Below are 14,466 nucleotides of genomic sequence, written 5' to 3' on the forward strand. Positions count from 1 at the left end.
TGAAAAATAAGGAAAATTGCTCTTCACATAAGGCCTAAACAATACTGAGCTGAAGCTTTAGGAAAATATTGGTCCCTTTTTTGCCTCTCAGACAATCAGAAAATCCTTTGCGTTTTCTGTTTCAAAAAACCCTAAAAATAATGGATAGTTCCTTTCAGAAATTACCAGTAACACCCCATTCTTTCCAGGTTTTCAGAGCTCACAGTAGTGGCTGGGTAGATGAGGCCATCATGAGCCAGAGACATCATCAGCACAGAACACTCTGCTATTTATTTAGATTCTGAAAAAGAGCCTTCTTGCTTATTTTCCTAAAATAATTAAAATGCATCACTTAAGTTCCGATTTGCTAAAAAAAAAAAAAAAAAAGAAAAAAAAAAGGCGTGGGAGCATAAATGTTTTGGCTCTGAGCTGACAGTAAATATATCTTCACATCATATTTTTATTTTACCGTTTCCAATGCATCTATCCTTCCTAGGCCCTTCCCCTCCCCCATTAATCTCTGAAGTGTCTGAAAGAGCCCTGCAGCTCACAGCGTTCTCTCTCTCCCCTCTTTACGACGGGAGATCAGATGTATTACCTTCCGCTTCTGCACGCCTGATGACGGGATGGAGGAGTGGGTTCAGCCGGGCTGTTGGGGCCCGCGCCCGTGGTTGGCACACGGAGCGCAGCCGAGGGAGCCTCGCTCCGCGGGCGAGCCCCGGGCAGGGCAGCGGCGCCCGGCCCCGCTGTCGGCGCGGAGCTTCCCCGCGGCGGGGCCGGCTCAGGCAGCGGAGCCCGCCGCCGCTGAGCCGGAGCTGGCGCTTACCCCTGTCTGTGCGGGCGTCGGGCACCGTTCGGGGCTTTGGTGCTGCTTTGTTGATGGGTTTTTAACCCGCAAAACAGGTCGGGGGGGGCGTTACCCCAAATTCCTCCACTGCTGACTGCCTACCCCGGGAAAGGAGTTTCTTGGATTAAACTAGGGGGAAATATAAATATAAGTTTGTTTCAATCTTTATTCCCCTCGAAAGCTGAGAAATGTCTGTTATTTACAGGCTGCGCAGGGAAGCCAGCTCGATATTAATTTAAGAAGGGTAACTCCAGCACTGCTGGTGCTGTTCATTTGCAATTCCTACACACTGGCTATTATGTGCAGGGAACTAATCCTGCCTTGCCTTGAAAACAGAGCTTTCACTTAGCTCGCTGCGCTCCTCAGATTTCCTTTATAAGAGAGACGTTGTTTTGCTGGGATTTTATTATTTTTAATAACATTACATAGGTATTTGAATTCTCCCAATAAGTGTGTACTGCTTTTTTTGCTGTTGTTTTTTCTTTCTGGCTCTTTCTCTCATGAGCCTTTGGGCTCCTGCCGTGCTCGCGTTGTTGCCGTGGGACGGGATAGTTGGTAGCACCCATGTTTCGTTCCTCCTCCCTGTTGTAGCTGTCGGCGGTGAAAACCAGCCCATAGGCACTGCATAATGGCCAGCCCTCTCACACTCTGGATCGGTGTTCGGCCACGGAGCACCGCCGAGGCTTAATTGCATGCATCTGCTGGCATTTACTGAAAGGGCGAGCGATATGGGCCATGCTACCCACCAGGGAATCCGTGCCTGAGAGAGCTGTCTCCTCGTAGGCAGGCACTAAGTCCGGCAAAAATCAGGCAGGCTGGTCTCCGGCCGCTAAACTCAAAGTCCTGAAATCCTGAACCCGCTGACATGAAGCGAGCCCTTGCCTCTGCGACCCCTTGCAAGCCAAGGCTGGCCCCTCCGAGGAAAGAAAACCCAGAGGCCAGTGTAACAGACCCCGGCCCACCCAGCCACATTTTCCCAGAGCACCGAGAGCACCCGAAGGTAGCGAGCGACTCAGCAGTCCCGGACCGGGCCAGATCTCATTCAGACCGGGCCTGAGGGGCTGGAGCATCTGATGGTCGCTAGTAAGACGCGTTTAAAGCGTTTATTGGCATTATGGCAATACAGTGCACGGTCAAAAACAATTCAAGAAGTTACACACCACAGCCTTTCCCGCCAAACCCGAGGAAGAACCTCCAGTTCTGCACGAAATTACTCCAGGAATGAAATAATGCTTGCAATTTTAGTAGGATTTTAGTTTATGTAGTAATGTCTCTCCGACTTCGCAACCGCCTTTCCCATCCTATCCCCTGCCCCGGGGCAGAATTGTTCCCTACGATGAGTCGGCGATTATCGAAGAGCCTGACTTAACCTCAAACACCTGCCTGGAAGATTTTGGGACCGATTATTTTGTAAAGTACTGTCCCTCGAGTCGGCCAGAATCCAGATTTCACAGCCGCATCTCGGAGCGCTCCGATGGCGCCTCTGCCTCTCGTCAGGGCTCTAGCCCGTTTGACAAACGCAGCTTCTCCTTCTCCCGAGGAGACGATGAACTCACGCTAACACTACAGCCACTAACTTCTCCGATCTCTCACTCCCAATCCTCACTGACCCGCTCCCCAGTATCCCTCATCTCTCACCCCGCCTTCACCCCCCCACCCCCCCCCATTTTTCTTTTTGGTTCTAGCGAACAAAACCAGGCATTTGATGCCAGCACACTGTCCTGAGCTGCTTGTGCATCATGACTTCGCAGACCTCATTCATCACGGATCCTTCTCCCGGACAGTTCCCACTTTGGCTGTCAGGCTTTTCTCGTCACGTCACCTTCTTCCTCCACAGATACCTAATCAGGGAGAGAGCACATCCCAGGCACATCCAAGGCAGAAAAGTCCGCCCACCCCCACCTTCCCGTGCTCCCTGCGACCGCCCTTCAGGCCTCATGGCTTGGGTTTCCCAGGGCTCAAGAAATACAGGAATAGAGAAAAGGGCTCAGCTCTGCAGAACCTGGTGCTAAAGCAGCTTCCCCGGATTCCAAGTTAAGGGCACTGATTCAGTGACGAATTTCCCCAAGCATGACACGACAGCACCAAAAAACTTTCTGACCGGGCTGTTCACATCAGTTCCTGCCAAAAAACTTTCAATTCTGGAGAACGATGCTGCTGAGATAGCTAACGGCATCTGAAGCTTAGGAAATGCTGAAGGCCTGGTTAGCAGAGAGAGGAAAAAGCAGGCATTGGGGAGAGTTGTTCAAGAGCTCCTAATAAAGTCCCACTAAATCTCTATTTTTCTCAGAAGAAAGGTAAAGGTATGAGGGCATCCATTCAACCCTTTTATTAGTATTTTTTTTAAAGCATGAAAGAAGGTACAATCTTTAAGAGATTGCTCATGACTTAAGTGATGACTCATCACACGGTTAGTAGCTTTTCAACTATCGGCTACCACGAGATGTCCATTAAAGCATTAAAACAAAACAAAACAAACACACGAACAAACAAACAAACAAAAAAAAACCACCACCAAAGCAAAACCAACTAAACAAAAAGGAGCTGCAGGCCCAAACTCCCATGAGTCACCGTGTTTAATAACTAACTAGGTTCAACTCTGCGTGTCTACGTGTGTTTGTATTTTCACTGTCAAAGAATAAGCGTGTATGTTCTTCACATGTTAGATTTGCAATTTCGTGTTCATTTCGACATTCCCTAACGACCCATCCCACAGAGGTGTCTAAAAGCACCTACAGATTATCTCCTATCTCTCTACTACTCTAATGTGACACACCTACTTACATTTTAGGGGTAAATAATTTGAGAGAGATTTACAGTTCAACCCTCTCAGCAGACAGGAGGAGAGGTTTGCGTGGAATATAAATTCAAGAATGTAATTCTTTCTCAAACAAATAATCTGTTCCCTTTCAAATATAATTAATGTTTTGATAGTGCATTTCTTGTGAGAGAGAGATACAAAAACAGAGGCAACCTCTTGGATCTCTGTTTGTATATCTTCAACAGGAATTTACAGTACCTATCTTGTGAATGTGACAGATAGAGTGTTTTAAACATTTAGAATTCTATTTATTAGAACTAGAGCAGGAAGCTGATAGGTCTTTGCTATCCACCGTGCCCATTTTATGCACGGTTTTGTTGCAAAGGAAATTGCAGTTGCAGGAGGAGGGCATTAGTCTTTCAGGGGGATGAGAAATGTTCGCTAGCTCTCAGGGTGCAGACTTCTGTCCTGTTGTGCTCAGAAGGCATATGTCCTTGTGCTTTGTCTTTCATTCTCCTCTCTCTTTCCTCCGCGGGATTGAACCTATGTCCCTTTTCTTCTCACGTAGAGAGTTAAAGAAAACAGTGGGCGTATTTTGGTTTTGAGTCTCCAGCATTCACACTGGTCCGGGCAACGATGTGTTTCAAGTCATATAGTCTAAACAAAACCATTTTTGAAAATGCCCAGAACATTCGTCAGATGCTTTTAAAATACTCTTATATGATCATATGGTTCATTAGCTATAGATCTGCTACCTAATCCAGCGGGGGTGAGTTGTCTTTTTTCCCCTTCTTCCCCTCTCTCCCTCTCTTTACTTGTTTCTCTCTTTGCTTGCTATCACCGGTCTCAGAGGAAGGTATACAAAGACAATTCTGCCACGCTTGGGAACACAAAATTCACTGATATCTCTTCTCAATGCCTTTATAATTTCTAAAGCGCAACACAAAACCGTCTTTGTGAGGAAAAAAAACCCAAAACCAACCAACCAACCAACCAATCAACAAAAAAAACCCCAAAACAAACAAAAAAACCCCCAAAACAAAACAAAAAACAAAACCCCAAAAAAAACCTCCAAACCAAAACCCAAAAACCCATCAAAAAAATCAAAACCAGAACAAAACAAAACAAAAAACCAAACCCATACACCCAACCCCAAACCAAACCCAGAAACTATCTTTTAACTCAAAATGCTATGAACACTGGAAATCAGTTTGAGACCAAAGCCATATGGACACTCCTATCTAGTCCATGAATGGCCAGATTCGACTTCCACAATTATCAAAAGTATATTTCACATTCATGCCACTGCATTGGGTTCCCATTATGTCTCTAGCCTAATAATACATCTTGCCATACAGTTCATTTTCCAATGTCATATTATTTTTGAAAAATCGAGTATTAATCAGAAGAGCGGAGAAACTTTTAAAAGCCTTGGTTTCCAGCTAGGGTTGCCTTGCCTCACCTCACCTTGCTCAAGCCGGTATTTTCAAAGAAAGGGAGGACACATCTGAAAATGACTCTTCATAGAAAGTGCCAGACCTGCAGTCGGTCTGAAAGTCTTTAGCAACAATAAACATTAGGAATATGCGTCATTACTAACCTTGAAAAAATAATCAATGGACTTAGAAGAGTGGTATTTGCGTTTATAAAACAGTGCAAGGAAGGCCCTCTAGTTGTACAGGAAACAGACCTGGCTATTCCGATGTCAGGCTTTAAAAAAAACCCAAAAAACCCTCCATTTTTTTTTTCGAATTTATAATCTCTAGATAGATTATTACAGACCCATAGGATGTTACCTCCCTACACAGGGTTAGTATAACTTAGATTTGGAGTATATAATATTGTAATTTTAAATTTTATTATATGTACTGTCAGGATTTACCTTTTCTAGAAACTCCTAAAATGTCTTGTAAACACCTGAACACTATGACAGAGATAACCTTAGTTCAATACAAAGTTACCAACCTCAGTCATTGAGATCCAATTAATTCGATGTTTGCCTCCAGTGATCTGTGAAAAAAAAAAAAAAAACATACGGAGAGGGAGGCGACGGACACACAAAAAAGGAAAATATTTACCGCATTGATCTGATAATATCTAAGAAAATGTCAAATACACACTTTTTAACTATCGTCTTCTAAAATTGCAAAAAATAGTAAAAATAGCTTTGGTACCTCTGATATGCAACTGGTCTTTTTTCGCCAAAGGCTAACATTAGGGACGATCGCACTTACGTTCAGAAAATATTGTTATTTTTCTTAATGGGGAAAATTGGACTCCCGCGACTTAGATCTGTGGTTTTTAGAACTGGGATGGAAATTGGACTGACACCACTTTGCACTTTAACAATCGGATTTCGTCAGGGTACAAGTTGTTTGTTTAACCCGACAGCTCCGTGCACCCCGTCGCACGCTTTTACACACTCATTAAAACGATTATTCACGACCTGTCGAGTGTTTTCTCGTTCATTCACAGGAAAGACTTAGAGCTCTAAGATTCAAGAGCATACGGTCAGCTATACCACTGGCCGAGGGGAGAGATTACTTATCTCTGTGATCATCTGATGCGAGGCTGTCTTATCTCTACAGGTTGTAAAGCAGCAGTTCCTGGACGTAAAAGGAGGGAAAAAAATCCTCCCCCCTCCCCAACAAAACTTGCCGAAAGCAAAAGCCGAGGAAGATAAGTGAAGAAGGTCTCAACATTTGCTCAGCACGGCGCGGGTCCTGTTCCGCTTCCCAGCCCGTGGCTCGGGCTCCCGCCGCGCCGCTCCGCGGGCAAGCGGCGGGCACGGCGGCGGGGGCTGCGCCCCGCGGGGCAGCGCGGCCGGCGTGGGCCCTGCGGAGGCGGCCTTCCCTCCCTGCACCTGGCTCTCACACCGGCCCCCGCCAGCTAGCCCTGATCCCGAGCTCGCTCCCCGCCGCCGAGGTGCCTGGGTCGGCACAGTCGAAGCGGAGCGGGGAAGATACGGATAAAGCAGAGCCCTCCCTGGAACGGCTGCGAAAGAAAATGCGGGTGTTGGCTGGAAAAGCGTGTTAAAAAAACCAGATCAAAATGTCAGCCTTCTGGGGTCCTGAGAGGAGATGGCTGGAAAATAGGCCTTTTAGCAGAGATGCTGGGGCGATTCCTTTTGGACCTATTAAATCATTAAGCAAAAAAAGCAAGACAAAATACCTCCTGCTTTGAGCACTCTGATATTTGGATGCTGATCCTTCCGTTTTGTTTGGTTTGGTTTGGTAGGCTTTTTTTCCTTCAATATATCGATTCCTGATTTCGATATTCAGATTACTTCCAATCCTTACATTCCATCTATGAGGAAACCCCAGGGGCCACTCTGTTGCTGGGAAGGTGTTTTACACTTACAAAGGAAGCCAAGGGCCCGGAAGGCGAAGCACACATCAACTCCTGTTCAGCCTCTGCGGATCCAGAAACCCATTTTTCATTTGGAAAATATCTAAACATAATGCCCCTTTATTTAAATGAACCGACCCCGAATGCAACAAGGGATTTTAATCTGAAACGGTTTCCTAATTGCTCGAAAGGCAAGCACGTATAAGTAATTCGTTAAACTTATTGGATTGCAATAATCCACTATCAGGTTAGCTAAGAATGGATCTGTCAAGTGTGTTTCCTAGTCTAAGCTCTTTCTTTCAAACCAATCTGGTATAATAATTAGCAGACAAAGAACCCGAAATATGTAAGCAAATACCTAAAAATCTGCATAAATACACATACTAATCAATAGCAAGCTACTCAACACTTGTCTTATTGATGAAGAGACAATCGATTTTGCTGTTCCAACCTGCAATCAGAGATCTGTATTTAATTATTAGTACTTTTACCTTCGCTGATTTAGTAATAAAAATAGAGGTAATATGTCCTACCCTTCCACCTAAATGCAAATGACAGTGATGACATAACTAAAGGCAACTTACGCTTCCCAGCAAAACAAACAACTTTGCTCAAGCAGAATAAACAAGCAAGCAAGAAAAGAGCTGCCTTTTCTTATGAGTGCTAGATGACACCTTCACAGTCAGAAAAGATCGGACAAATATATACATGCATATACACACACGTGTGTACACGCGTATATGTATAGCAATAGAAAGATAAATATAGAGGGAAAAGTTCATTGATAAAGCAACAATGCCATTTTTATTTGCAGAATTCTCGTCTGTTTTCTCATAAACCCATATGAGTATGTGTATACTATATGCTAATCAAAATACCCTTGCCATTTTGTACCACTGTGAATGTGGTACAAAACCTAGACTGCATTTAGAGTCCTCTAGATGCGCTCGCCATCAGAAGTGCGGCTCAGAAGTCTAAAAAGAGATTTACTTATCACCAGCATATTGTGAAGTTGCCTATGAGCCATAGCATTAAATATATAAATGTATATGTGATGTGCTTAACCATACCCCACCATAGACCTCTGTAATAATCTGTCCCAGCTTCGTTTTGTTCAGGGTCTAGTGAAAAGTCTAATCGCAGCCATCATCCCCATTAGAAAATATACTGGTGTGGGGGTGAAGGAGCGTTTGGGCCTGCAAGGGGAATAAAAAGATGTGAAACGCAACTTACAACATCACCAAGATTTTTGATTCAAAAGAACAGTTTGGTAACCAGTGAATATTACCTGCATTTAATTTATGAAATTATTGTATCCTTTTGGGGCATGCCACTCTTCACAATGAGCTTGTGCATCATTTTTTATGAGAATACAACTTTTTTGTTGTTGTTCTTTTTGTTTGGCTTTTTTTTTTCCTGGTTATGTTCTAAGACTGAGAAAGGGTTCCTCTTTTTCCTCTATAGCCAGGCTTCGATCAGATTTTTTGGCAGGTATTTGTCTCCTCTTGGATATGATTAATTTAGCAGGCTAGTTAATATTAAATAGTTGAGATGAGATAATTTCTGAGTAAAAGCAAGCAAGGTGGGGGCGTGGGGTCGAGAGGCGACAGAGAGGGGTTCTCTTTCTTCCACTAACCAACAGTGCAGGGCAAACGCTTAGCTTGGAGGGCCTCCAAGTTTATGGGGAGCTCGGCGAGGTCTCCCCCGCCGGCGGGCCGCTGCAAACCCTGTTCCTCCGCCACCGTCACGGGAGAGCTGCCGGGAGCGCCCTGAAGGGGAAGAGCTCCTTTCACGTGTTTCTACTTTCCTGTAAAAGATGCCCCTGCGAAATCATTTGTAAAGAGCTCTGAATTCCCCACTGAGGAAATAAAAATCAACCCAAGAGAGCCCAGGCTTCGTGTCGCCTTTGTAGTTCGAAATTCAGGCTCCCTGGTCAGGCAGCTCCGGGCGAGGAGAGGTTTCACCTCTCGGGCTTAGGTTAAGCAGTTCTTTGCAGCTAGCTTTACAGGGATGCTTTACTCACCTTAGGGTAGGGTGACAATGGCAGGCTTTTCTCAGACTCCCTCCCGTTTAGTCTTTCTTCTCAAATCACGGATAACCCCAAATACACTTGGAGGACTCCCTAGAGATAATTCTTTGAAATGGACTTTGCATTCATTTCCCCGATTGAGAGCAGCAAATCCGCTCGCTTTGAGTCTAATTCGCTAGCCTGATACTGTATTCTGTTACAAGGTATTGAAGAGGAGGGAGGAGGGGAGGTTGCTAGTTGTTGCTTTGGTTATTTGTTTATTTTGGCAGTTTAATTTTTTTTTTATTGTTGTTTTTCAAGTTTTCGCTGGTTTGTTTTGCTCCAGCGGAGCGAGAGGTGAGTTTAGCAATCCCTTTCCCGGATCGGAGCATCCTGGACTAGTTCTTGGGAAGAGGTCTTTAAACTCCTTTCCCTAGGGCAACATCTGTCTGTTGGCAGCTAGAAGAACGCAACGCTAAGTCTGTATGGAGAAGGACACTTCAGATCTTTCCTCCTTTCTGAGGGGAGGGAGGCGGCACGGACTCAGGCCCTGCGAGTACAAACGCCGCCTGCAAGCCGCCGCTTTACCGCCGGGAGGGGGTTGCCGGGCCGTGGGAGAGGCCCCGAGCGGCCGCCGCGGTTCGCCGGGCGCGGTGCGGCCGCTGCCCGCGGCCCGGAGGGGCGGCTCTCCCGCGGGCCAAGAGCGCCCCCAGCCCGCGGGAGGCGCAGCGCCGCCGCCGCCGCCGCGCCGGGCCCCGCCGCGCCCCGCGGACACGCGTGTGCGGGCACGGCTGCCCGCGAGCGCCGGGAAAGCGCCAGGCTCTGGCGGCGCCAGGCCCTGCCGTCCCCGAGATACGCGAGTGCGGATGCCGGTCTCCGCAGCGCAGGGCGTGGGGAGCTCCACCGGTGCCCCGCGACACCCACGGGGCCATCCCCGGACAGGTCTGCGCGGGGCAACACAAACACGCCGGCGCATCTGTCACAAGTCACCGCCGGCGTGTGCTGTGCGTGTGCGAGCGCTCGTCTCCGTGCACCGGTGTCGGGCTTTGCCATGCGAAAGAGACAGGCGCTCGGTACCGCTGCCCCCTGCGCTGAGGTGTCCCAAGCACAGCGTCACGGAAAACTCAACTTGCTGTATATCAAAAAAATTAATTATTTTCATGAGGTCAAAAATGGCAGGAGCAAAGGGGTCAAAGTCATCGCCGGGTGGGACATCAGCCGTGGCTCTTCCCCTCTGCCACATCAGGACAGCAAAAGAAGAACAAGTCGGTCCACGGAGGGCCCCATCCCGGGTCCTGCCCACGCACCAGCGCGCCTGCCCCCACCCGAAAGGATGAGAACGCTGAGCACATCAGTTTAATCAGTCGTTTAAACTTCCGCCCCTATTCCGAGATTTCGGCACGTAAATCTCCTCGTATACAGAACACAGTCATAGAATTTGGGGAGTGGGAAGACAAAGGGAGAGTGCCTGGAGCTCTCTCACAGACGTGAACGTTGCCCGTGATCGCTTGCAAGGGCACATTTTCTCCGCTGGAGCACTCAAAGCAAAACCCAGCTCAGTACGGCTCTTTGCAAGGTCTCTCTGCTCGATCTCCCAAAATTTTTGGCATTTAGTTGCTTTCCTGGAAATTTAGGGATATTAGCACTCTTTACACAACCCCGAAAGGTGCGATAAGCCTGTAACTTTTTCTCAAATGACAGGCTCAGAATTTTTAGAAATAATTCATTACGGAATCCGCCTATACTCGCCATGCTAAAATCGTCTTTCATATAGCAGAGATGGATAAAGGACCAAATTTCCTCCCCAAATGAGTGGTGGAGGGGAATTTTGCCTAGCCCCCGTAATATTTCTGTGCTGTGACCAAAAAGGCAGAGCATGCTCAGGGATCTGCGGGAATGCAGCTCTCTCCCATTCTGGTACCAGCGGACAAAAATCGCGCGTGTATTTACTTGATTCTCGAGTGTAAAAGAGGAGTAAAATCCGCACTCACCCGGTGCCGTCGGAGGACTCCTATCCCCAAGTGCCATCGTGCGCCTTTCTTGCAGGTAGAGGCAGTTTCTCCTGGCATCTTAAAAAAGGCAAACACAACATTGCACCCGTGTGACTTTCTCTGACATTGGTGGCAAACAAGCAAATAAAGAGCACGTTAACAAAACAAGCTAAAATACCTACAGATTAACCACAAGAGCTGCTAAATCGGCGAAGAAACTTCCAACTTACCGATTGAAACGAAAGAACCCGAGGGGGAGGGGGAAGGCCGGGGGAGGAAACACTTTGAGGAAGAGACCAAAAAAAAAAAAAAAAAAAAAAAAAAAAAAAAAAAAGAAGAGACAGAGCGAAAATCCTGACATTAGGCACACGCAGTTTTGGTGTAACTGGTGCTTTGAAACTGTGCTTCGGTTGCACGGGCGATCTGCTTATCGGGGGGCACGGGGAAACAGTACGTTTAGACAGAAGTCTGTCATCTCTATTCATTCGTATCACATGGATCTGCCTGTGGGGATAAGAGGTAGGGAAGATTTTCTTGAAGTGCACCTACCCTTCTGGCGGGAAGGATTGCTGGGCAGGTTTCTTCTGGAGGGTCCCATCTCTCTGGAGTAGCTGAAGTGGAGTTGAGGGCAGGTTCTCCGGTGAGGTAGGAATGTGCAGGAACTCCGCCCTCTGGGCACAGTCACACAAACCCAGCACAACAGACACAGCCAGCCCTAAAACCTCTATTGATCTTCACCTTCACCTCTTCCTAACCCAGTTGCCCACCAGGTTTTGATCCATTTACCCAGGCACCTTCACCACGGGGCGGAAAGGGGGGGTATTAAGAACATTTCAGTGCACAGAAAAGCAGAGGAGCTACTACAGACACTAGTGCAATGGATAGACACCTCTGCAGTCTGTGTGTGTCTATATGTATGTATACATATTTATTACCAATGCTGAATTTGTAGTCGCGTAAGATGTATGCGCATATACTTTCTCGGGCGCCTGTATTATTCTCGATCACACGATTAAGTGCAATAGCCGTGATTATCTAGAGGCAGACTTTTTTGTTTGTTTGTTTGTTTCCCTCCTAAGGGAAAATACAACAATTAAAGAATAAAGTCGCTAATAAAAGAAGGAGTCTTGCTCAATGTTCCTTCTTAAGCAAAACTCTGATGTGGTTCAGTGAAAACGTAACCGGCGTTCAGTGGGAGTTTTGCTTGAGTGAATAGTGAATACATGGTGATTGAGACCTCATATTAACACAAGTGGTGAGGGGGTGTGTACCTGAATCATAATTTCTGACATAAATCTTAATAATCATCAGAAGAAGTTATAAAGAGCAAAATGACGTCCTGGTTAAACTGTTTTTTTCAAGTATCAGATTAAAATATTATCACTCCCCCAAACAGTAGTTTTGTGCCATCTAAGTAAAATTACACTTTTGTTCACTTTCTTTTAAACCCTTTCGTAAGAATACATTCCACACAACGGATGATATTTTAGTGCAACAATAGACAGATATCTAAAATATGACAAAAATTTGATTGGCCAAATACCGCGTTGAGAATTCGAGTTACTGTTTATTATGCTTCAAACATGTTTGCGAAGGCAGTCTTAAAGTCGTAATTGGATGTTTCTTGATGAGCAGATTTCTTCTCCTACGATCTACGCGAGCAAAGTTAATCACCTCAAACATCAACTAAGAATATAACAATAGCTCCTTAATTCCGTAAAGGCCGCCCGTCCCCCATAAACACCCTAAATTAGGAAACGCTAAAGAAACGACGCTAAGACACCGCATCACTCTAGAAATGTGCATATTTTAAAAATCCTAAAAGCTTAGCTTGAGGATTTGACATATAAACCACCGCGGAAACAAGAATCAGATAACAGAAATACTGTACGCTAAACCACCCCACCCCACCCCCCACCCCACCCCCCCCCCCCAAAAAAAAACCAAACAAAAAACCAAAACCACAAAAGCCCACCACCACCAAAAAACCACCAACCCCCCCCCACAACAAAACAACAACAGAAAGAAAAACAAAACCAAACAAACCACCACCTCGCATTCAGTGCCGAACAAGCCTGTGCAAAGATTAGCCTAGCAGATATCCTCAGCGAACAAAAGGGTTTCTCTGGCTGGGGAGCAGGCAAAGGTAAAGACATATTTGGGGCCTTAGCGGTCCTGATACAATCCATGACAACTTTAGAGATTTATTGGTATTATTTTGGTTTTGTTTTGGGTTGGATTTATTTTTTCCTTCACAAAAATAGTCTGTTTGCTGGTAACGTGTATGGAAACGTGAATAAATTACCAGCTCAGCAACCACCCCTGCGCCCGGTTTAAGAGAAAGAGGGAAAAGTCTGTGGCACCTGAACTCCTTAGGCAATACTTTGCAACACCGAGCCTAAAGGAGAGCTCTGGGAGTGAGCGCTGGCTAAACTAAGTCTGGAGAGACATATATCAAGGCTACCCTTTTCAGGAATTATTATGCATCACGCTTATCTAATTAATGCTTATTAGCCAACCTCAAACTCTGACACGGCGAGATTGTGCTTTCTTCCAATCTGATCTGTCCCTTTCCTCCTTTCAGTACACTGACAGCAGATTTTTTTTACATTGTGAAAAAATAACACGTTACATATATGCTATTGGATTTCCTACAGCATACAACCAGTTGCAAGTGGTAAATAATAAATCATTTTCTTTGTCAGCTGCAGCAGATGCTTCTCTTTTAAGTTGTTTAGGCACAAGTACACAGAATGGGGTCTCTAGGCTTCAAGAATTTAAATCACACCTATTGCATTTTATTATTTCCCACAGAGTTGTTGGGAAAGAGTTTTGTTTTTTAGTATTTTTGCATCACTTGTTTTAATGACAATAGAGTAAAGAATATGGGGCAGCGTAGGAGCTTCCAAGTGGTGGTATCATCTCTTCTTCCCCAAACAAAGCAATCGTTTTCTCATAGTGATGATTAATTTTGAATTGCAGGAGTGAGAGTGAAAGTCAAGAATATCAGAGAGTTCTCTCCTTCTCCCCCGCACAGTGCAGAGCTGGGTGTCCCATCTCTCATCCATAACCTTTCACTTCTCTCTCTTTCTTGTAGATCTGTTTGCATCTGTTTATATATTACTTATTTTCGGGGAGATTCCCTCTTCCTCCCCTTTTTCTTTCAGCACGACAAATACACCGTTTGCAAGAATTCAGATTTTCTATTGCTTCTTTATTCACCCCCCGGCATTTTTTTTTTTTCCTTTTTCTTCCTCTTTTCTGTCTTTCTAAGATAAGCTCTTTAAAGCGTTTGCGATAACATCTCCGACCTAGAGATTATTTTTCATTGGGCCTATTGTGAGCAGTCGCCGATTTATTGCACTGCTGCAGAGCTCAGTTTAGGCTACAAACGTAACAAATGAACAACTTGTCCTCTGTGGACTCACCGCGGGATCCAATTAGTTCCTAAACCTTTTGCACAAGTTTTCTAATTATTTTCAAGAGTTGTGGCCTTTATAGGCTTCCCTAAACTCATCAAGACACCAATTCT

General features: G+C 45.6%; 1 long non-coding RNA gene across 3 annotated transcripts; it reads right to left on the reverse strand.

Annotated features, from left to right (window-relative positions):
* Positions 1 to 1,910: 1,910 nt before the first annotated feature.
* LOC104684460 lies at positions 1,911 to 9,582 on the reverse strand. Of its 3 annotated transcripts, none has more exons than XR_002045196.2 (3): positions 8,959 to 9,582; positions 5,553 to 5,597; positions 1,911 to 2,667 (listed from the first exon to the last, which is right to left on the reverse strand). It is a non-coding gene; the product is annotated as an uncharacterized LOC104684460 (long non-coding RNA). The 3 variants fall into 3 exon arrangements; XR_002045198.2 differs by lacking the exon at positions 8,959 to 9,582 and adding an exon at positions 6,759 to 8,952; XR_002045195.2 differs by lacking the exon at positions 8,959 to 9,582 and adding an exon at positions 5,762 to 6,752.
* Positions 9,583 to 14,466: the final 4,884 nt, after the last annotated feature.

This window comes from Corvus cornix, chromosome 5, assembly GCF_000738735.6.
Source record: "Corvus cornix cornix isolate S_Up_H32 chromosome 5, ASM73873v5, whole genome shotgun sequence".
Lineage (NCBI taxonomy): Eukaryota > Metazoa > Chordata > Aves > Passeriformes > Corvidae > Corvus > Corvus cornix.